Source organism: Ambystoma mexicanum, chromosome 1q, assembly GCF_040938575.1.
Source record: "Ambystoma mexicanum isolate Mex_15411 chromosome 1q, UKY_AmexF1_1, whole genome shotgun sequence".
Taxonomy (NCBI): Eukaryota; Metazoa; Chordata; class Amphibia; order Caudata; family Ambystomatidae; genus Ambystoma; species Ambystoma mexicanum.
Window position 1 is genome coordinate 1,124,531,175 of NC_090922.1, and position 24,151 is coordinate 1,124,555,325.

The 24,151-nt window shown below is 46.5% G+C and overlaps 1 protein-coding gene across 1 annotated transcript in view; it reads left to right on the top strand.

Annotated features, from left to right (window-relative positions):
* SLC25A24 (solute carrier family 25 member 24) overlaps positions 1-24,151 on the top strand; it is a 220,045-nt gene that overhangs the window by 119,323 nt on the left and 76,571 nt on the right. The window lies entirely within an intron of this gene.

Consider the following 24,151-nt stretch of genomic DNA (forward strand, 5'->3'; position numbering starts at 1 on the left):
GTCCTCAGCACTAATTTCCACTAACTGGTAACCTGTCAACTGCTCAACTAGAAATTGTTAATGCCATGCCAGCAAAAATTCACCGGTCTAATGTTTTTATGATGATCCAATCATTTTCTTTTTTTTTAAATGTTTTTTTCTGCTTATCAAACGACACCCAGGTAACACAATTATCTCTGGATGAGCACCGGAGTAACTGAGGCGTGCGTGGGTGTCTGGTTCATAGGATGTGAGTTCCCTATGTATCAAAGTCTTGAATTTGGATCTCTATGCAGGTTTCATAAGTCATTCAATGTATATCACATTGCACTAACTCATAAAATGATAACTATATAATTCACATCAGTAAACGGTGAGACCACTAAGGGGTGAGCAGTGCTATTAAGTTGTGTATAGTGATGTACGGAAAAGTACCAAAGATGTTCTTTACTATAAGATAAATTAGAAGGTATCAATAAGCGAACACAGATGGGTACAAGAAGGTCCTTGAAATGAAGGGTTCCTTTACTGGTCAACAAAGAAATCTTCCAGGATGCAGCCAAAATTCTGACAAGGAGGATCCTCATTCTCCCTACTGGCCACCAAACGTTTGTTTTTCCTCCCTCACTAATTGGAGATGTGCCCACAAACCGAGGGGAGAAGAGTACACAAGTTACAGAAGTGTAAGGAATCCTGTACACAAGACGATGGGCAATAACTACAGACAGACAACAAAGGTAGTGAACAGAAAGGGGCACCGAGTACACGTAAGACAAACCAGTTTGGTTCCCAATTGTGGAGTATACAGAATGGGGGGAGTTTCCCACAGGGTCGGGGGAAACTAGTCTTCTGAGCTGGTTATTATTACAGGGCCTCGCTCTCGATGCTCTTGGAAAGGAGCAACAGGAGTGGGTGTCTGTGCCTGGACCCTAAGGCACGAACAAGGAAACAGCACTCACAAGACTGAAGCCTGTATGGATCCAGCAGCAACTGAACAGTGACTGCCTCCTGAAACAGGAACCAGCACACTGTTAACAATATGGCACATGGTAAAATACTGAAACGCGTCAAAGGAACAGGGCAGAGATTGCCTGCTCGGAAACCCACCAGGCAAACACTGAACAAAGGAATTAAACAAGCGGACAAGAACAGTAACCGAAATATCCAGGGAAAGAATAGGAAGGCAAAGTGAGCAAGGTTCAGGATGGAGAACAGAAAAAGCAAGATGATAAAAATGTAAGTTCAAGGGTACAGGAGACTGAAACTGCAGACTAGAAACTAAGGACCAGAATCCAGGAACATCAGACTGAACTAAAGATCGGGCACAAGAAAACCCGTGACCAAAACTCTGACTAGGATAATACAGACTGAACTGCAGACTGGTAACAAGGAACTGTTACTATGGACTGGAATTACAAAATCAGGACTACAGACAGATGACGAGGAAACTCGGGACTGGAAACTTGGAAGCTAAAGCCAGGTTGTTAGGCCGAGTTTGTATGCAGTACCCTTAGGGACCACTACACACAACTAAGACTACAAGTGTAAGCAAAACCAACATTTGGTACAAGTCTGTACTACACCGTTTTGTGGTAGCGTTGCTGAGCAGCCAGGCTTCTCAAGAGGGAATGTGAGCTGTAAGGGTGTTACACAGAGGTCTACAATTCGTTCCAGTGGTCGTCTTTGCCTTCCAAGCCAAGAGACTCTCCTTTTAAACAGTTTCTCCCATTCATTCCAGCCTAGCTGCCACTCATTCAGCAGGGTGACTGTCCTTGCCAGACAGTCAGTCAGCCAATCACGCCAGAGTACATTCGGGTCTCCTAGGAGACTAAGCACAGGGAGTTTCGGGCACCTCCCTCGCTTCCTGCCCACCCCAGACACTCGGGCGCCAGAGGCGTTCTTCAATCCTGCCAAAAGCGTAGGAAGAAAGGGACCAAAACTAGTTTGGCGCGCCGAGAGAAACACTAGAAGGACCTTTCCAAAAAGAAATGGTGCAAAAAGACCCGGACCCGTTTAAACAAAGGGGGCTCAGACGCCCTCTTGAAAAACATGCCTCCCGCGATTTAACACTACCAGTGTTTGCGGTCGGAAAAATCCTGGTAGTTAGTTGTAAAACCACTGCCACTAGCCATTTCGAGAGGAAAGGGTTGAATTTGACTCCTACATGCATTTCTAGACATAGGGGATACTAAGGAACCCCTCAGCACCCTATTTGCAAGATAGTGTGTGCTGGGTCTAGGAATTTGGATAGACTAGTAAAATCAATTTCATTTGAATTTCTCTGGGAAACAGTAGTTTATCCCAGAGGAGAAGGTATTTAAACCTTGGGACAGCCTGAAAGGCTTCCGACACACATGCCAAGATGATGCCTATGGAGTTCCACAATCAAAGAACACAAGAGTAAAACGCACATCAAAATACATGAGAGAGAGGGGGGGGGGGAAGAAGGCTCTCTCTCCCCAGGTAAAAAAAAATCAAGCCCTCAATATCCAGCAACGTTGCTGGGGGTCTCTAAGGTGAAGGAAATTAGCACATTTATGAGAATTCTTCCTAACACAGGTAAAACAGACTGGGCACAGAACAAGGTACCTCAGGCAAGGAACAAGTTAATTGGAAGAGAGCAAGGGGGTGCAGACTGGGTGCAGAGGACTGCAAGCATGAGAACAGGGCTTTAGTGAAGTAAGCAGAGGTGCAGTGCATAAGGCAGGGGAGTGCAGGCAGAGTAGCAGGGCTGCAAGGCCGGTTAGGTAGAATTCTAATAAATGTGCTAATTCCGCTCTACCTTAGAGCCCTCCAGCTCTTTTGCTGAACTTTGGGACTTAAAACTTTTTAATTCTATTTGTTTTCTGTGCTTGGTTCTTTTGATTATGGAGTCTAACCAACTCCATAGGCATCCTCTTTTCATTTGTGTCACACAGCACCCTCAGTGCAGTGGCACAGGGAAACCTGGCTTTCCCAAGGTTTAAATACCTTCTCTAGGATAAACTGTTTCCCAGAGTAAGTAAAGTGAAATTGACTTTACTAGTCGTTTAAAATCCTAGACCCAGCACACCCTATCTTACAATAGAGTGCTGCATTGGTTTTACAACGAACTACTGTGATTTTTCCCGACCGTGAACTATTTGTAGCTTCGGTAATGTTAAATCGCGGGAGCCATGTTTTTCAAGATGATGTCCGAGTCCCCTTTGTTTAAACAGGTCTCGGTCTTCTTTTTTCGCCATTTCTTTTTGGAAAGGTCCTTCTAGAGTTTCTCTTCGCGCCAAACTAGGTTTGGTCGCTTTGTTCCTTCGCCTTTGGCGGGCTTCAGGAGTGAAGGCCGCCTCTGGCGCCCAAGTGTCTGGGGTGGGCAGGAATTGAGGGAGGTGACCGACACTCCCTGTGATTAGTCTCCTATGAGACCCAAATGCACTCTGTGGTGATTGGCTGGCTGACTGTCCGGCAAGGACAGCCACACTGCTGGGTGAGTGACAGCTAGGGTGGAATAAATGGGAGAGAACTGAATAAAAGTCAAGTCTCTTGGCTTGGAAGGCAGTCGACCACTGGAATGCAAGAACCGAAGACGAGCTTGAAGAGGACGGCTGCTGCAACTCCTGGACCGTTGGTTTGCCCGGTGAAGCCCTGCTGCAGGTCTGAATCGCCAAGTTCACATCGACAGAGAAGCCCCTGCAAGGACGACTTCTCCCTTTGAATTGGTAAGACGAATACACTCAACAGTAAGCCACCTGGATACCAATCTCGGAGCTGGTTGCATTTTCCTCAGAGTGCTGCAGGAAACCGTATATAACCAGGCAGAGGAACACCAGTTTGTGTGCTTTACTTGCAGCTACCGGAATGGAAGTTTGCCAGTTGCGAGCTGTTGCCTGTTCAAGTGCAGTGCAGGAGTCCTCCGATGTCATCCCTCTTGACCCCACAACTGAGGCCCAGAAACAGCGAGATCTGCAGGAACAGAAGTCATCAGCTTCCTCTTTCTTCATTTGTAAGGTACTGTAAAATGAGACTGAGTTTACTTACCTCTCACTGCAAAAGTGGTTGGAACTTTTGCAACTCACAGGCCTAATCAGCTTGTTACCCAACATATGATTCTTCTTTCTACAAACTACTTCTAACAACTTGTGCAGAGACCAGAACTGCTTTGTCCTATCCAAGATTGTATCCAATTGATTTTGGCCTAACATATTGAATTGAACTGACTCTTCTGGTGAACTCAAAATATCTACACTAAGAATAATTGTTAGCTTTTATGTTCTAATAAACTTTGCCTTTTACTCCACTTGGTATTCTGAATGCCACAATAAGATATTCATGTTCCCAGCACCCTTATACTTAAGTTATCTGTGATTGTAGGTTGTGTCTGTGGGCCATCCCAAAAGGGTCTTATTTGATTCAGAAACTTAGTGTACAGTATTGAAGTATATTTGTGTATAATTATATAATTGCCTCCTTCTATTGAATGTTTTATCATTGAATGGTTAAATTAGTAAGTATTTAACCAATAAACCTTGAGTGTAAGAGTTTATTTGAACACCTGTGATTGTAGACCTCTGTGTAACCTCATTACTGCTCACATTTCCCCTCTTGAGATAAGCCTGGCTGCTCAACACGCTACCAAAACTGTGTAGTACAGACTTATACCAAAGGTTGGTTTGCTTAAACCTGTAGTCCTAGTTGCTTGTAGTGTTACCAGAGAGTACTGCATTCAGACCTTGCCTAACGGGGCCATACTGGTTGGTTGCGTAATGAGGAGCTTGTAGTGTACTACAGATATATTGATATTATATTATCAAACTAAAATTATCAAACTAAAGTCCAGCTTTTGACGCATTTTCAACGTCGCTTCGACTGTTCCTCTACCATCTGAAGACTTCCTCTGGACTATGACTGGCTGCGGCCTTCACATCATTCTTCGGCCTTGGACAGTAGGGAGAGTGGGGGTTTTATTCTCGACATTCCTGCATTAGAGAATGCCTTTTCCTGTCCTTCCCTACACTTTCCTTTGTCTGGCTGCTCTTTTCTTGATATCTGATGATGGAGAGAACTCTATTTAAATGTTGCTCTTTCTGTAACAGAAAGTTCCCTTGGAGTGATTCTCGTAAAGAGTGTAACAACTGTTTTCCTCGTGACCAAGACGAACAGCATTGCAAGGTCTGTCGATACGAAGGCTAAAACGATAAAAAAGGTGCACTAAGTGATGGGCGGCCTACATTATGCAGACCGACTCCCATTCACCCACCGCCACGGTCGTGCTGGATGGGGAACAATCCAACAGCCACGCCTCCAGTTTGGATGCTGAAGACCTGATTGTTGAGTCTTCGGACACCTGCATGCCTATCCCCAACTCCACTAGGCATGCAGAGTGCACTGCTTCGGCCCCCCCCACCCCATTGGCAACGGGGCCACACATACTCGTACACAGGCTAAGCACACAAACCACGGGTGATGCTCGACGGTACCATCGAAGAAGCTGACTGTACCTTCAGGTATGTCAAAATCCACGACTAAACCTTGCAGACCTATCTGTTCTCAACCCACTGCGCTTCGGCCTCAGCATGCAGCGCATAGTTCGAAGTCTTTGACTTCTCATGGTGCTCCTACTTCTAAATCTTTGGATGTTTCAGACAAGTCATGCACGCCAACATCTAAAACTCGCCCTAAATGAAGAGAGAAATGTTTCAAAACACCTAAACAGACTAACCACTATAGTACTGGGATGCAGCCTTCCACTTTGTACAGGCCTCTTCCACTTTGTTTTAGGACTTGGAGTCGACAGTTCTGTTGTAGATGAGGTTGTTTTTCCACTCACTGAGACTCCTAATACAGGTACTTGGACAAGGGCGAGGTTTGAACAGGACCATGGAGAAAGTGTCTGAATATTTCTTTTTCTGACAGATTTCCTGAAAGATCTCTGTGGAACCTAGGCCATATAAATCACCTTGAATTCAGCCCCCTGCTATTCAAACTACCTCACCCATACCTAAACACACTGATATTTTGCTAAATGATCAATATGAGTATTTGCATTATGTCCCAGACCAGGGAGACTATGTACAGGATCCTTATTTCTCAGGACCCAGACACGTGTCTTAATGACAGCGATGACATGGGGGCCTTGGCCTACAACCCTCTATCGTGAGGCAGAGCCAGACAATATTTTTACAAAAACTGCACCTGTTGTGCAGCCTCGGGACACATTGCCTATTGATGATCAGCTGCAGTTCAATAATCTAAAAAAAGCAGCAGAATAGTTTCACACTCGGGAGGCAGTGTCTGACCCTGACTTTGTTGAGGATGTCCTTAAAGAGAAATCCAGTGAGTCAATCTATTCCATTGCTTAATTCCATTAAGAAGCAGATTTCCCCTTCTCTGCTCATGCCTTCCCTGACACTAGCAGTCAACCTGAGGGTTGAGAAAATGTTTAGACCTGCTCCCTCAGAGCTCCTTTACAGTCGGATTCACTCTGTTCCTGATTCTCTATTTGTTAGTGCAACCAGGAAGCATGCAGGAGTTTCAGTTTTCAACTGAAGCTCCTCCCGACAAGGAATGTAAGAAGTTGTATGCCTTAGGCAGAAGGATAACCTCTTCACCCGTATTGCAAACACTACTTTGCCAGTTTTAGTGACGTTCAATGGGGTCCTGTACAAGAAGGCCTGGCAAGTGTTCCTGTGCCAGCCAAGCCGCAATTTCTGACTATTGTTCAGGAGGGATGACAAGTCGCCCAAACATTTTAAAAGAAAAACACTTTAGACTCCGTCCAGACAGCTGGCTGAGTATTAATTGAAGGAACTCTACTCCAGCACCACGCATGGCTACGGAACTTGGGATTCAAACCAGAGCTGCAGGCTTCCCTTGTTAACAAACCAATAGCGGTGTCTGCTTTGTTTGGGAAGGCAGTCGATGAAGCCTGAGAAGGTGAGAAACGAGCATGAGACTTTAAAATCATTGAATCAAATATCCAACAAACCATACCTGAAGCACGGGGTTTTTAACATCTATAGGTCTTTTTGAGGGCAGTGCTTTTCCAGACCTACACAAGCCTCATACACCACAGGCGCCTCACCCTGGTACTCCACTCAAGGGTCGCTGAACACCTATCAAACCTCTGAACAATAAGGATTTCTCCCTGGCAAAGGAAGAGGTAGGAATGCAGCCATCAGAGGCTCTCCTACCCCTGCCAAGAAGAGACTCTCTAGTCCGGGACCCCTCCCATGCATCTTTGGTAGGAGGTTGGATAACATGCTACACCCATGCATGGGAGGGGATTACTTTCAGACAAGTGGGTGCTCCAGACAGTGGTCGATGGATACTGTATCAAGTTCCTCCAGACACCTCTGTGCCACCCGCCAAACACGACAAGAATGACCCAAGACCATCTTCTTATTCTTCGAGCAGAAGTGGAGGCCCTGCTGCAAAAGGTAGCAATAGAACTCGTCCCTGCGCATCAGGTAAACCAGGGCATCTGTTCAATATACTTCTACCCAAAAAGGATCTGATCATGCACCTTGTCTTAGAGCTGCGTCCTGCAAAGGTATGTCACGCCTCAAAGGTTCAGGATGACCACTCTGCAGGAGGTAATTCCCCTGCTAAAGCACAGGAATTACATGACAACCTTAGATACGAAAATTTCTTACTTTAGTTCAATGTTGCCAGCACATAGAAAATATCTAGGGTTCAGAATGGAACACTCCCTATCAATTTAAGGTCCTTCCGTTTGGCAAGGCTTTTTACAAAAGTTCTGGTGGTGGCAGCAGCTCACTTTAGCGGACAGTCCGTTCTGGTGTACTATTATCTAGACTACTCGCTAATAACCAGAGACACGCATCAAGCATGTCTGGAGAACACCCAAAATACTATAGACCTACTCTTTCAACTGAGGTTGTCTATCAACAAGAAAAAAATCAAGCCTTGTACCCAGCCAAGTAAAACTATTTCTGGGTGCTCTAATTTGGGCAGAAGACTGGCCTGTCTTCCCCTCCAACGAGATGGCCCAAAACATGTTCCAAATCCCTCAATGGGCAGCCGTTGATCAGATGACTGTACAAAAAGCCATGCGGCTGATGGGAAGTATGGCTTCCTGCATATTTCTGGTGTCACATGCCTGTCTGAGCATGCACCCAATGCAAGAGTGGCTCTCGAGCCAATGGTGTCAAGCAAGCTGTCATTGGGACGATCTAGCGGTTGTCTCAAAAGCCCTTGTACTATCACTGCAGTCGTGGACAAGGGAGAACCTTATGAAAGGAAAATAATTCACCACCCCCACATTAGAGGCCACTCTCGCCACAGACTCATCCTCGTCAGTGTGGGGGAGCACACCTCCACCAGACTGCGCAGAGCACATGGACACAATCGGTGGCAAGCACATATCAATCTGTTAGAACTAGCAGTGTTTAAAGCCCTAAAGAATTTCGAACATCAACTGAAGGGGAAAACCATTCTAGTCCTGATAAACGGCACCACAGACTTGTTTTAAAAACAGGGAGAGAGACACTCTCCAGGGCTGTCCAAACTGGCCCAAAGCATTTTGAAGTGGGCACTCAAACACATGTTCGTCCTGTCGCAACACGTTCCAGGGAAACACAATTTTCTTGCTGATGTGCTCAGCAGAAACTTTCAACTACCCGTAGAACACGAGTGGTGTTTACACGCACACGTTTTGCACAGCGTCTTTGCAGAATGGGGGTATCCAATTATCTGCAGCCTGGGCAAAGCCCAAGTGAAGTCGGACTAAGTATGCCCTGGCTGACTGTGGCTGTCTGTGGTGAGGACGCGTTACAACCTGCTACTACTCAGCGCCATTTCCCCAGCACATCCAGGTAATTAATTTCCTGGTCTTAAGCCCATTTCCATCAAGGTGCTGGTAACACTACTCACGACTGACTGTATTCAGCTTGATGCCTCCAGAATACCTTTACTTTGCTGCAAGACCAACATGCACTTGTATTAATAATAATCTCATTTATCGCCCGGTTTCTGCAAACACTGCTGATATTGACCTAAGACTTTGGAATGCTAGGTCACTTTGTAACACATCTGCTGCAGTTTTGGATTTATTCCGAAGACTAATTCTTCACTTTCTTTGAGTTACAGAAACATAGGTTTTGTCTCGCGATACCACTGTTGCCTCCTTAAACACATATTTTGCCTCTTGCGACCCCTTCATCTCACAGGTCTGGCTCCTCTCGATCTAATTTTCATCTCAATTGTCGCTGCCTCATATCTTTCGGATCACTATCTGCTTTAAGTATCACTACTTCCCCCTGCCCCCCCCCCAACCCCTCCAAGTTCCCCGGTTCTCTCTCCCCATCAACATTTTTTTCAAGGTGATCTTTGTCAACCCCACGCTTTTTAACACTGCTTGCACACTTGTTCCCTCTTCTCCTCTTTCCTTCTTTGCTCTTAATGCTGATGAGGCTGCGTCTGTTATTTCCTCATCTCTCTCTCTAGACCAACTTTATCCTCCGTCTTCCTTTCACACCACCCAAAAACCATCCCAACCCTGGTTACCCCCTGTTAGGCAAAGTTTGTATGCAGTACCCTTTGGGACCACTGCACACAACTAGGACTACAGGTGTAAGCAAAATCAACCTTTGGTATAAGTCTATACTACACAGTTTTTGGTAGCGGGCTGAGCAGCCAGGCTTATCTCAAGAGGGAATGTGAGTTGTAATGTTGTTACACAGAGGTCTACAATCAAAGGTGTTCAAATAAACGTACACTCAATGTTTCTTTGTTAAATACTATCTATTTAACTGTCTGTTATAAAACATTCATAAGGCGGCAATATAATCGCACACAAATATATTTCAGTACTGTACTCTCTAAGTTACTGAAGCATTCAGAATACTTTGAAGGAGGAGCAAAAAGGCATAGGTTATTAGAACGTAGAAAGAATAGTTATTCTTTAGGCACTGCAGATATTTAGAGTTCACCAGAAGAGTCAATTTAATTCAATAGGCTAGGCCAAAGTCAACGGGCTAAAGTCTTGGATACGGTAAAGCAGTTCTGGTAATAAAACGGAAAAGTCTCTGCAAGAGTTCTTAGCAATAGTTTGTAGCAAGAAGAATCGTATGTTGGGTCACAAGCTGATTAGGCCTGAGAGTTGGGAAAGTTTCAAGCACTTTCACCGCGAGAGGTAAGTACTGTTTTTACAGTACCTTTACAAATGAAGCTGGTGGCCTTGGTTCCTGGCAGTTCCTGCAGATCTCGCTGTTCCTGGGCCTCAGCCTTGGGACAAGAGGGAGGACGTCAGGGGGACTCCTTCACCGCACTGTGACTAGTCAAAAAGCTGGCAACTGGCAAATCTTCAATTCCGGTAGCTGTAGTCAAGCACACAAAGTGGTGTCCCTCTCCCTGGTTATTCGGTTTCCTGCAGCACTCTGAGGAAAATATAACCAGCTCTGAGAATGGTATCCAGGTGGCTTAGTGTCGAGTTGATTGGTCCCACCAACTCAAAGGGAGAAGTCGTCCTTGCAGGGCTTCTCTGTCAAGATGAACTTAGCGATTGTCTTTTGTTTATTTGATCAGACTAAAGACATGTCCAACAGGGACCGGAAGGTTCTTCTGAGTAACTGCCTAGTAACGCGACCACTCTCAAAATAACACCACCGTTCTGCTATGCTTGATACTTTGACTATGATCAAATACCTTTGGTAGGTAAGAGCACCTAACTTTAGTCGCCATTCCCTGCATTTTTTTTCTTCTTTCCACCGCACTTGACCAGTGGCTAAATAGTGTTGGGATCATAGTGCTTTGCTTTTCAAGCATGCCCAAGCACCTGCTTTCTTCTAAGTTTCTTTCATTTAGTGACCACAGTCTTTCCCTCCTCCTTGATCCCATTGGTGATGGACTAATGCTATACGTGGTCGAGGGAGTCACCCCTTGGGTGACCATTACAGGGGTTGTGAATACCCGGTTGTATATGCCAAACGACTATTTGTTTCTTATGCAATACCTCCCATATGAATACCTGACCCTACACAACTGTAGGTACAATATATTTATTATTTTTTATTGCTCGTTCCCTAGGGGCTGAATAAACAATCTTTCATCCCATCAAAGGTGGCACATTTTCCCTTCATTACCACCGAAACGCCAGTTTTACCACTGTATGAGCCTGGGTGGTTATGATCACACCCTTGACAAGTGAACGTGGTTCATCATGCTTACAATCACTCATGACAGCGGATGGTGTAGATCTGTTTTGTATCAACCTCACCCCCACTACCTTTGAGAAAACCATTTATGCAGCATCAAACTCCAAGACCGTGTTTTTGTTGACTTTCTGCAATGACAGACTGGTGACATTAGCAATAATTCAGCTAGGGACAGTTCGTTGTATTTAGTTAAGCTAATGCTTGATGCTTTATTGCTAAATTAAGTTTGCTGATCACCATTAGCACTATGAATAGATGTGCCCACTTGATTCATATTTGTTGGCGCTAGTTTAATTTCTTTAACTGCATTTCTTTTTCTTCTTTAACAAATTGTGTGTATTTTTTCAATTTATCAGCTCCTTACCTGTGTGTAAATACCACACAGTTTCACCTGTATATAAGTGCATTTTTTGTGTGTAATTGTAAATTTCTGACAATTTTTCTGTTTTCAACATTCATTAATCTCTTTAGATAATAAAAAACGTTTGTGATGAGATGTTTTCTTTTTCTGTTTGATTCAAAACCATTGTATTAACAAAACACAGTAGTGTATATGTTTGCCAGATCCATTTCCCTTGTTGCATATGCGCTAATAATCACATATTGTACGACAACACCATGACTGGTATCACACCTCTATAAAACCACGTGATTCGTAAGACCCAGTCCAGTTAATTGTTGGTTATCCATAAGTAATTTCTTTAATTCAATCTACACGGGAACACCGTTCTGTTTTTGCTCTAGGTAAAGGATGGGCATCAGTCTTTGTGACTACATTAAGAGCTGTATAGTCCACACAGAATCTCAACTCCTTAGGTCCTGCCTTTGGCACTAGTACAACTGGACTAGACCATGGACTTGTAGATGGCTCTATTACCGCAAGGTCAGGCATCTTGTTGACCTCTTCCTTTATGTGGGTTCTTACACAGTCTGACATCCTGTAACCTCTGCTTTTAACAGGTAAACAGTCACCAGTGAGAATATTGTGCTGGCCCCAAGGGGTCAAGCCGGGTGATAGTGAAAACAGGGAGGCAAACTGATTAAACAGAGATTTGCACTCCTCCTGTTGTTCCAGTGTCATATTAGAAGAGAACTTAACTCCTATCTTTCCATGTAAAGGTTGTCCCCTGAGGAGGTCAGGTAGAGGTTCACTCTCCTCCTCTTCCTGAGCTGAGGCGAGAAGCCAATCTCCCACTTCGGGTCTAGAGACATAGGCTTTTAGACAGTTGGCGTGAAAGACCCTCGGGCCACCTTAGGATTGCCTAAATCCACCAAATAATTGACCTCTCCAAGTTTTCCTACAACCTTGAAAGGTCCAATCCATTTGTCCTGCAAGGCCCCCTGCCTTTTAGGTACCATAACTAGAACCAGCTGGTCTTGAGTAAACTCAACCATCTTGGCCTTCTGGTCATGCCAATGCTTCGCCCAAGCCTGACCTGCTTTCAAGTTACCAGAAGCTTCTGTCATTGTGTGCATCATTCTCCTTCGGAGACCCAACACAGTCAGTGACTCTCACTGGTTTGGGGGAAGGAGCACTCTCCAACCCCTCCTTAATTAGGGCCAATGGACCTCCAACTGGATGACCATAGAGGAGCTCAAAGGGACTAAATCCAACTCTTTCCTGGGGGACTTCTCTATAAGAAAAGAGAAGGCATGGCAGTAGAAGGTGCCACTTTTTTCTAAGGGGTTCCTCTAAAGCACCTGTCATGCTCTTCATAGTACGGTTAAAGCTCTCTACCAATCCATTCGTATGGGGATGGTAGGCAGTTGAGAACTTGTGTAAGTTACTCCACAGTTTTTCCACATGGCCTGCATGTAGTGGGATATAAAATTGGATCCCCTGTCAGAGATAACCTCCTAAGGGAAACCTACTCTGGTACAAATACCAAATAAAGCCTTAGCAACCGCCTGAGCAGTAACCGTCCTCATGGGTATGGCTTCAGGATACCTGGTAGCATGGTCTACCACAACCAATATAAATCTATTGCCTGAAGATGTTGGGAGGATGGAAGGGACCAACAATGTTGATTCCTACCTTCTCAAAAGGAACTCCCACCACTGGGAAAGGCACCAAAGGTGCCACATTCTTGGCTCCACTCTTGCCAGATGTCTGACAAGTGTGACAGCTACTACATAATTTATCTACATCAGACCCCAATTTAGGCCAGTAGAAATAAAGAGAAAGACTTTCCTTGGTCTTCTTAAAGGTTAAGTGATCAGCCAAAGGAATCTCATGGACTAACTGTAGGAACTGGGGTCTTCTCTCCTGAGGCACTAAAAATCTTTTGTAGTCCCCTAGGATTGACTCAGTAGGTTCACTGTAGAAGAGGCCATCCTCCCAGTACAACCTGTGCTTCCCTGGCTCTTGCCTGTCCAGCTGGGATGCTGCCTGTTGGCAAAGTCCTTCAAGAGTAGGACACTCTCTTTGACCTCTGCTGAATTCTGCCCTTCAGGGGCCACCTTCTGCCAGTAAAGACTGCACCTCACGATGGTCTTTAGGATCCAGATCTCCAACAGGGGGAAGGTCTTCTTCCAGCTCTGAATCTTCAGCAGCTGATTCAACCTCTCCTGGTTGTTTCTCACACTCGGCCTCAGCTGGCGGAGTAGTCACAGGTGTGACTTTGGACAGTCCTCTCAGGGATGTCCTAGTTGGATGCACAGGAGTGCTATCTATCTTGTTTGCTGAGACCTTGGGTTTCCCCTTTGTCGCCTTTTTCCTGGAAGTAGAAGTTGGCATTTCCTGTGGACTGGGTGTTATAGGTTCTACTGGAACAACCTCTTGAGTCATTTAGGGTGATCTCTCTGGCCTTCCTCGTCTGCTCCTGTTTCCTTTTACTGGGAGGCCTGGGGGTGCTTGATGCAAAAGAGTTGTTTAAGTCATTCCCCAGCAGGACTATCCCAGGCACCTCACTTTGTACACTAACAGGTATTCTGACAGTCATGTTGTTGCTCTCTGACAGCTGGTAATCTTGGAAGCATTTGGACAGGGCCTCCAGCAAGCTTAGTGAGGCCTTTGGGTGCTTTAGCAACATCCTCTGGTTTGAAAAAGGTTCATCCACCACTGTAATGCTGGTCCCAGTGTCTCTAATGGCAGGGGTCTCCTGACCATTTACAAATACACTGTTCTTGTAATATTCTTTAGTGTTATCTGGAATAGAATTATAGACATCTAAATTCTGCTGTTCCCACAGACCCAGGGACACTAAAGAAACACTGGCAGAGACTCCAATGGGGTCTTCAGCCAATAGTTGAAAGTTTCCACTAGCCAAATGTACTTCATCCTCTAGGGAGAAGGCTAAGGAGGCAGTGTGGATCCCTGAAGGTTTACCCTTGCACCTGGGATCCCCTTTCACATGGTCAGTTGACCCACAAGCATAACATTTTCCAAATGTTTTGACAAATGAGGGCTTCTGCTGACCTCCCTCTGGTTTGGCACCAGAGATATCACTAGACTGATTTGGTTTCCCTTGTGGCCTACCCTTTTTCTGTTTGGGGCCCTTTTTGGGATTGGAGGTATTAGAATTCTCTTTACCATCATTCTTTTGCTGCTTCCCTTCATCCTTTTTCTGAGTTGCCCCAGAATCCTTGTGAGTAGCCCTGTTGGCAACCCACAAGTCGGCAGCTTTTGCCAGCTTCTTGGGATCAAGCTCTTTCGAGTCAGCCAAGTGCTGTCTTAGCTCAGGAGAGCAGGCATCAAAAAATAGATTCCAACATAAACGGATTTCTCATTCCTTACAGAATGTTAACTCTGTAACCCTTAACCCATCCATCTAAGTTTCTCAAAACATTTGCGGCTGCATCTCTATCATTGTGTCTGGCTACCATGCTTATGAACTTACTGTTGTTTACCTGCTGATTTTCTACTACTGCGCTTATTGCCTCGCTTACCTTTCTGTTAGGTCTCATATCACGCATACAATGTTAATATCACATTGCTACCTGCCCTAAATGCCTATCTGTAATGCATAGCATGCAACGCGAAAGCTGAACACTGCATTAGATTGCATACACTGCCTAAACTATACTTCTTTTCACTACTTGCCGCTTGATCCGCATTACTTCCTGCGCACCCCAAGCCTGTACCAACACAGCTAACTAGCTCACCGCCATACACTACGGTGCCTCTTCCATTGATCTCCCCATAAAGACCAAGCACAGACTACACCCCAGGGCATCCACAGCCATTCATAACTAGACCGGCATAAGAATAATACTTAATGTCCTGTGGCATCTCCTATCTCTCAATGCATTTTACCCAGACACACACCTCACCACACAATTTACAATATGATCCCCACCCACAACCACAGTAATGGACAACACACCACCACAAGCATCATTATCCCAAACCCCACGCACTCAGATAACATAGCCCCAACATGGTTCCTACCCACTCACACACTTCGCAGTACAGGCCAACGCGTCACTAGCACCTTGATGCCTATCCCTACACTTTCTGATACTATAGCCCCTACGTGGTTCCTTCCGCCTTGCCTTCCAGCTCACTACAACGTGGCCAACAAACATTCACAGGCACATAAAACACTGCACCCACTCACGTCACCTAAGCCATATGCCTTCAAACATCCCACCCTTTTACCTTGCACAACCATGACCAGAAACCTTAGACTAGGCTCCAGAACACAGCCTGCACACTCCACCTTCAAAACACAACCCAAACCCGTCGCTCCTATCACACGCACACATCACAACACCTCCTGACAACCTGCACACACCCTTTCATCATTCAACAGAAAGCCACAGTCCACCACCGAAACGATCAAAGGCACGCTCGCCAACGTAAGATCCTTAGTCGCTCATGCCCTCGACATAGCCGACATCACCCTCAATGATCTCGACTTCATAGCCATCACTGAGACCTGGCTCCACGCAACATCCAGTCCTACCCTAGAGCTAGCCATCCCAAACGGCTATTCCATATACCGCTTGGACAAACAGCTAAAGGCGGAGGCGTCCCCTTTATAGCAAAGAGCTCCCTTAACATAAGACACATACTCAACCAAAAACTCCCATCTGCAGAATTGCTCACCATCAAACTATCCACAACCAATACAAGTACAATTGCCATTCATCTCATAAACAGACCGCCTGGCCCCATCTCCTCCTTTAACGACGATATCGCTCTCCTGCTCTCCAACAACACCAACCCCAATTCAGATACTCATTCTAGACGACTTCAATCTTGGCTATAATGACTCGAAAGACGACAAAGCAAACACAGTCGCAAATACCATCTCAGAGCTAGGACTCGCCCACCACATATCTCAACCTACACACAACAAAGGCCGAACCCTCGACTGGTTAATGGACCTTAGTTGTAACACCACAATTTTATCCAACACACCCTGTGCCTGGACTGATCATCACCTCATTACCTTCACCATCAACAAAGATAAACTAGCATCAGCACCACCAACCAACGCTCCACCCACGTTCACAAGAAATAGCAAAAATATCACAGTTGAGAAACTTCTCCCAATACTCCAACCTATCATCTACTTTACACCCACCATTGCTAACCCCACAGAATTAGTAGACCTTTATAACACAACTATTCTCAAAGCCATCAATACCGTAGCACCGTTTGAACTACGCAAAGCCAAACCATGCGCGCACCTCAACTCTTGGTTCACACCAGAACTAAAAACCTCGCAAAAACAAGAGACCAGCTGAATCAGTGTGGAAACATTCTCCATCCATTAACAACAAGGCATACTACACCCTAGCCTCCAATAACTATAAGTCAGCAATCGTCCAAACAAAAAAGAAATGTATACTTGGAGAATCAGCAAGGCTAGGTCCAACACAAAAGAGCTATTCAACATACTGAGATACCTTGAATCCCCATCCCCCATACCGGACACGTGCACCAAAGATACTTCTTGGTGTACAAACATCCAAGAAGCACTCCTTGGATAAATTGCTATGCTGCAATCGAAAATAAAGTCCAAGAAAGAAAGTCTCACTATCGCCGACAATCCTATCTCACCAACCCACACCAAACAAACGGAAAACAGCAAGTAATTTGAATTCTCAACCATCATGACCAAAGAAGTCGAAGACTTAATAACCTCCCTGAAGCCATCCAAATGCCAAGGCGACACCTGTCAAGCTCCAGTCATCAAAGACACAGCCAAACACCTTGTCCCATTTATCACCTCTCTCATAGACTCATCGTTCACATCCAGCATAGTACCCAACAACCTTAAGGACTCCTGGTCTTACCCCTGCTCAAGAAACCAACCTTGGACCCGAACGTCCCCACTAATTACAGACCTATCACAACAGTGCCCAGCCTCCTAAAAATCCTTGACAGAGCAGCCTACCTGCAGATTCAAAACCACTTGAATAAAAAAAACCTGCTAGCACTGAGACAATCGGGCTTCCGCCCCAAACATGGCACAGAGACCACCTTGATGGATCTCAAGACGCAAATGGACAACCTTAAAGACAATGGTAAACTGGCCCTTCTGCTCCTCCTTGACCTCTTGGCCACTTTTGACTTGGTAAACCACGAGATTCTCTGCAAACACTTAGCATCTGCAGCCAACTTTTCTGACAAGGTCATTGCCTGGATTCAGTCCTTCTTGAACAATAGATCCATGAGGGTCTTTGCACCTACCGCTGCCGCCGAACCAGCCCCCATCACCTGTGGCGTCCCACAGGGTTCCTGTGTTTCGCCCACACTATACAATGTGTTTACTAAACCCCTATTCAACATACGGGATCATTTGGGTGTAATCTACACGAAGTACGCAGATGACACTCAAATACTCAATCCACTAACAGGCGACTATTCCACCGATAACGCAGTCCTCAACAACATTTACTCCATTATCCAAGAATGGATGGCCAAACAGACTTTGCCTCAACAACAAGACTGAGCTCCTTCTCTTAGGTTCCCAATCTAGACTCAGCAACCTTGACAAACTCTACCAAATATTCACCATTGACAGCAACATCTGTTTCCAACCACGTCAATACTCTAGGGATATACATTGACTCCTCCCTCACGTTGGCTAGACAAATCAATGCCATTTCTTCCTCTACCGCTTACACATGTATGCTCATCAATGCCTGCAGAGCTTACCTGTCGACTTCTAACTGTACAACTCTAGCCAGAGCACTAGTACTCTCAAAAGTCGACTACTGTAATGCACTCTATTTAGGGACTAGCCAAAAGAACATCAACAAGCTTCAAGTAGTCTTAAACAGTGCTCCAAGAGCAGCATTGAACATACCTAAACATGAGCAAATATCTGACGTAAGACGATCTTCCCAATGGCTATCTATACCTCAAAGAATTGAGTACAAAACACGCTCACACACACAAATGCTGGTTCAACCAAGCACCTAGATACCTTTCGGACAACTTCGCGCACAACACCCCATCTAGCCTTACCAGATCAGCTCAAATCCAATTTCAAGGGGATTGGTTCCTCCGATGTATTCCACATCTTTGACAGGTAATCGCCACAGCTGTGCTGCTTCGGAAACATTTTGGCTCCTGCATCAATGACGTCGATATGCCCCTTCGAGGACCTCCTTCGACGGCTGACGTCACCCTATGTTATTTATTTATTACATTTATATAGCACGCAGGCAGCCCAGGGGCATTGGGGCCCACGTTATATGTAGGACACACGACGCCCGTAGCCTCAGTTCCGTTTTTTCCACGAACGTGTTCGCTTCAGAATCTCGGCGCGCCTCGGTTCTTCATTCTTGGTTTTTTTGAAAAATCATGTCTTCATCTTTTTCTACCCTGCGGTCGGGCTTCAAGAAGGTTCGGGACTGCGGTTCCAAGATGTCGCTTATGGACCCGCACGACATCTGCCTCTGGTGCCTCGGCGAGGACCATGCCACCGATGACTGCGCCGATTGCCAGTCTTTGACTTCGAAGGCCTTGCGGGAGCTGAAGAAGTTATCTGTAGGTAGGGTTTCCAAACCCCGAAAGTCGAGATCTGCTGGGCTTTCGACCGACGATTCGAGGGGTGACTCTCCGCATCGGCGTATGTCCAGGGGGTGTCTCGGTCCCGGAGTGGTTCCCACCATTTCTCTGCCTCTTCTAGGCACTCGCGGAAGCGCCGTCACCGGTCGCCTTCCTTGTCCGAGGACTCCGCCAGACGGCGGGTAGCTTGTCCCAACAAGCATTCATCTCCGGCGGAATGGGATGCCTTTCACAAGGAGATGATGGCTATTTTTGAATCGCAGGGCTCGTTTCTTCCGTGCCTTCGAAAGAAGCCGGCAAGGAACGCCGCTTGCACGCCTTCGGGCTCGGGCGGTCGGCGCGATCATCGGGAGCCGTTGAGGTCCCGATCGGACAATGTCGATCGCTTTAGCCATGCACGTTCCAGGTCCCGGTCCTCAACGCCATCGAGACCGTCGGAGCCTGTGAGGTCTTCTAAGAAGACGTCGACGCCATCGGCGCCATGTCTGTTGAGGGACTCTCGAGGCTCTGCCTCAAAGGAAGTCATCGGCGCCAAGGCCGTTGATGGACACGCTTGGGGCACCGCCCTCGAGGCCTGTGTCGAAGCAGTCGGCGCCACGCTCGACGTAGACGCCGATTCCATCGAAGCCCTAAACGCCTTTTGTGGAGTCTTTACCGGAGGTACCCCGTGCATTGGTGGAAACAATGAGGAAGGCCCTGAAGAAGTCAGTGAGGCCTGTATTGGAACCTTTTTCTGTGCCTTCATCCAGGGATTTATTCCAGCCTCTTTATTAAATCCCTGTGGTGCAAAGGGCTGAGGACGTGCTGTTGGGCTGTGGCGAGTGTACAGGGGTGTACTTGTGCTTTACCTGAGGAAGATTCCACTCCTTGCTTTGGAGAAAGAGGTGCATGTGCCTGTGCTTTAACCTGGTGGACCTGGACACCTGGTCGCCAGGTACATAAGGCCGCCTCCAATGCCCTTGCGGCGCTAAGCCCTGTGGTGCAAAGTGCTGAGGACGTGCTGTTGGGCTGTTTGGCGAGTGGCGTAGCGAGCGACCACCAGACCATGTCGAAATCTAGTCAGTCGGCGACAACTACATCGACATCTAAAGCCAAGCTGAGAACACGGGCACAGAAAGAACGTGAGTACACTGTTGTCTGATGGGGCTAAGGGATCAGAATCACAGTGCCTCACCAATATCGGCGACCTAAGGGAAGCCAGTATTACTCGTGCGTGTCCACTGGCAAAGCTAGTCAAGTAGCTATTCTAACGCATTCACTCGCAAACTCTAGTGCGTTCAATGCTAATGCGACTGCGAACGTCACAAGCAATAAAGACAATGTATTCCCTGAGGTCTTTGAAGTTGGCAGCTCAAATCAACATGATGGCGTAGCGGAACTAAATGAAATGGCATGCGAGATTATTGAGCCACCACAAACATTACAAAACCCCGAAATTTCTAAATCACTCTGCATTCAAACACAAAGTCCCTTACCTATATTGGGCAGCGCTGGAGGACTTGCCGTGAGGACTGCGGCCGCGGATGTGTGTGCGGAGCCTCTGGGGGCATTGACGGCGAGCAACGATGAATGCCTGCTGGAACAGAAGGAGCCGACACGCACGACGTGTGAGGCTGAAGTAATCGAGCACTGCATGATCGAGTTTGGATCAGGCATTGCACATCCATTGCGAGCCAGCTCGCCGGGTGTGACCGATGAAAGTGGGGCTTCTAATGCTCGGGCCTCGACGGAAGACAGTGTGCGGAGGGGAAGCCGCAATTATATCAAAGCCGGTGGAAGTTATTCTTGGAGGTTGGTTCGAGAAAACAAATATGGGGCAGCACACAGGCGTGTTGGTAGACACTGCAACATTGGCAATAACCAAGAATTTTGAAGGGCGTAGCGATTCGTTGGAAATTGCAAACAATGTCTTGCAAAATCTACTTGCAATGAACAAAGCTTGTAAGGATAACACCTGCGACATTACATCAGCAAATAATAATGGTGGCACCAAGACTTCATTGAAACGTAATAATACGAGACTAACACAGCTAGGTAAAGTCAGTATTGAATGTCCCTTACAAACGCGCAAAAATGTCTGACTTAAGTGTGCACCTTGGGACTCCCCTTTACTTATCGGTTTTACCGACTTTGTCTCAGAAAAGACTCGGTTCAATTAAGAAAGGGGCGAGTGTGCGCAACGTTGTAAAAACTAAAATGCCACAATTATCGAGTTCTGACGAGTCCGAGGTTGACTCTGAGGAGACCACTGATTCCTCACTGATGGAACGTCCTTTCCTGAAAATCAGGAAAAACAGAACCAGCGCTGACAGAAGGCATCAACGTTCTAAGCAAAATTGCAGACAGTATCCAGAGTTAAATATCTCGGCATGACCATTAGTGCTTGTCTCAACGATGAGCCATGGACCACTGTGACAAAGCAAAAATGTAAACAACTGGCGATTCAGGGCTTAGTGCTAAAAAAGAAATTTGGTAAGTTTTTTTCTTTGAAAGCAGTGCTCGTTTTTACCAACAAAAGGTAATACCAGTCTTAACGTACGGGGCGGAAAATGCACTGGGTTGTTCGTGGGAGATGTAGTCCACGTTGGAGAACATCTACTGGACCAAAGTACTGGGGTTACCGAAAGGAATAGCGACTGCGGTGATCCGATATGAACTTTCGTTAATATCTATCCACGCACAAGTGTGTTGGAATCTCTTATCGTTATACCGGAAAACAAAAGCTTGCAAACAAATTCCGCAATTTAAAATCCTTCACAACGCCACCTCAATGACCCAAGGACTTCTGGCAATGTGGCTGAAACGATGCGAAAACTTGATGGCAGAATACGACATCACTCCAGAGATGCTTCATGGTAATCCTGATGCAGCAAAAACAAAAATCTGGAGGATGGATTGGGAGTTGACTTGCGCAAAAAGGGGAGCTTTGAAACTAATGAGCGAGGTCCCACTGGAAGTCCGTGCTTACAACAAATTGCAAAAATACATCGAACTATTTCCAGATCCAAATGCTAGTCGATTATTCATGAGCTTCCGACTCAACATGTTCAAAACGAAAGAACGCTTAAGAGCATGGTCGGTTAACGAGAAACTGGATCCAATGTGCCGTTGTTGCTCACAACAAACTGAAACGCTAAAGCATCTAGTGTTATTTTGTACCAACTTGCGAACAGAAAACACTTGGGCCGCTGGAACGATGCCCATCCATCGCTTAACGTAGATGATTGGTGGCAACAAATGTTTGATGGAACAGATAAGAAACTCATATTGCCACTAACACATTTTTTGGCGACAATTGAAAAATGGCTAGCGGAGTAAATTATGTATTCTTGTGATAGGCACGTAAACCCGTGCCCAAGAGGGCGGTACCCCCGTGTGGCGATCAATGGAGGACTTGTGTGATGTGTGGAAAGATGGTTATATTGTAAAAAGATGTAAAGTGTATGAATGTTATTTTAAAGGTTTGTAAGTAAACCAATAAAATTAATTTAAAAAAAAATTAAAAAAAAATCTCTGAGGTGGATGAAGGGTCTGATGACGGTTTGGTTCCTGACAAACTCTTGTCTGGTCATAGCCAGTGGGAAGACCTGCGTCAGTCTTTGCACGACGCTAGTGGTCTGGACACCTCTCCGGAGGTTGAGTTCGGTAGGCCTGAGCCTGACACGCACGCCGAGTCTTCATACTGGCGTCTCATTTCGAGGGTGACCGAGTACTTGGGGTGGTCTGTGTCACTAGTGGATTTTCTGCAGGATGACCTGACAGATATCCTTGACCAAGGTCCACCCACTGACCTGGTGGCTTTACAGAGAAGGGTGGCGGCGGCTTGGACTGCTCCGGAGAGTCTCCCGGCAATGAGCAAGTCGTTGCCGAAAAAATACTGTCCAGCCAGTAGTGACCCCTGCTACTTGACAATGCACCCCACTCCGGAGAGTTTGGTGATGCAGGCGGCCCCGGCCCCGGCAAAGCAGGCGTTGTACCCTACCATCTCTCCTGATAGGGACGATAAACGTTTTGATGGTTGGGGCGAAGAAAGTGTTTTTTTCTTCAGGGGGTATGGCTTTACAGGCAGCCAACTCCATGTGTGCCTTAGCATGTTTCACTCACACTCTGTGGAATTGTCTTTGGCGGCTGAACATATTCCTGAAGGGGAGGAACGGGATGGTTTTCTTGCCCTCATTCAGGATGGCAAGGATGCCATGTGTGAATCCGTTCAGTCGGGTCTGGACATGGCAGACTGTGTCAGTCGGTCCATGGCTGCGAGCACCGTGATGCGCAGGGGAGCAGCCAGTCAGAAGGGGCCGACGTAGGAGTACCAGAGGTGTAAAACAAGGTACTCGAGGTGCCAAAGCCACTCGGGCAGATGCCTCTTTGCCCTCAGGCACTGAGATCATGGCCCACGGCTACTGTCTTCCTTTCCGGCAGAGACCTCACGACAATCCACCAGGGAATCTCTCTTTGAAGATTCTGGATCCGCTCCTTGCGCAGGAAATCGAATCCCTGCTGGAGAAAGGCACCATAGAACTGGTGCCTGTAGCGGAGAGGAACAAGGGATGGTATTCCCCATATTTTTTGATCCCGAAAAAAGACGGGGGATTGAGACCCATCATGGACTTGCCTGGGTTGAACAAGCTCCTCAGGAAGGACAAGTTCAAGATGGTAACTCTTTCTCAAGTCCTCCAGGCCCTTCAACTTCAGGACTGGTTGGTGTCTCTCGACCTCAAGGGCGCTTAATTTGATGTGCCAATTCACCCCAAGCACAAGAAGTACCTGAGGTTTGCTTTGGCGACTCGCATTTTCAGTTTCTGGTCCTGCCGTTCGGATTGACCTCCGCCCGAGGGTCTTCACCAAGCTCACGGTGGTGGTGGCAGAGTATCGCAGGAAAGGGGGATTCACGTCTACCCCTACCTGGATGATTGGTTGATCAGGGCGTGCACTCCCGAGCAAGTCCTGGATCATCTGTCAGTCACCTGCCACTCCCTTCACAAACTTGGCTTCTCCCTCAACTTAAAGAAGTCCCACTTGACACCTACCCAACGGCTCCAGTACATCGGAGCAG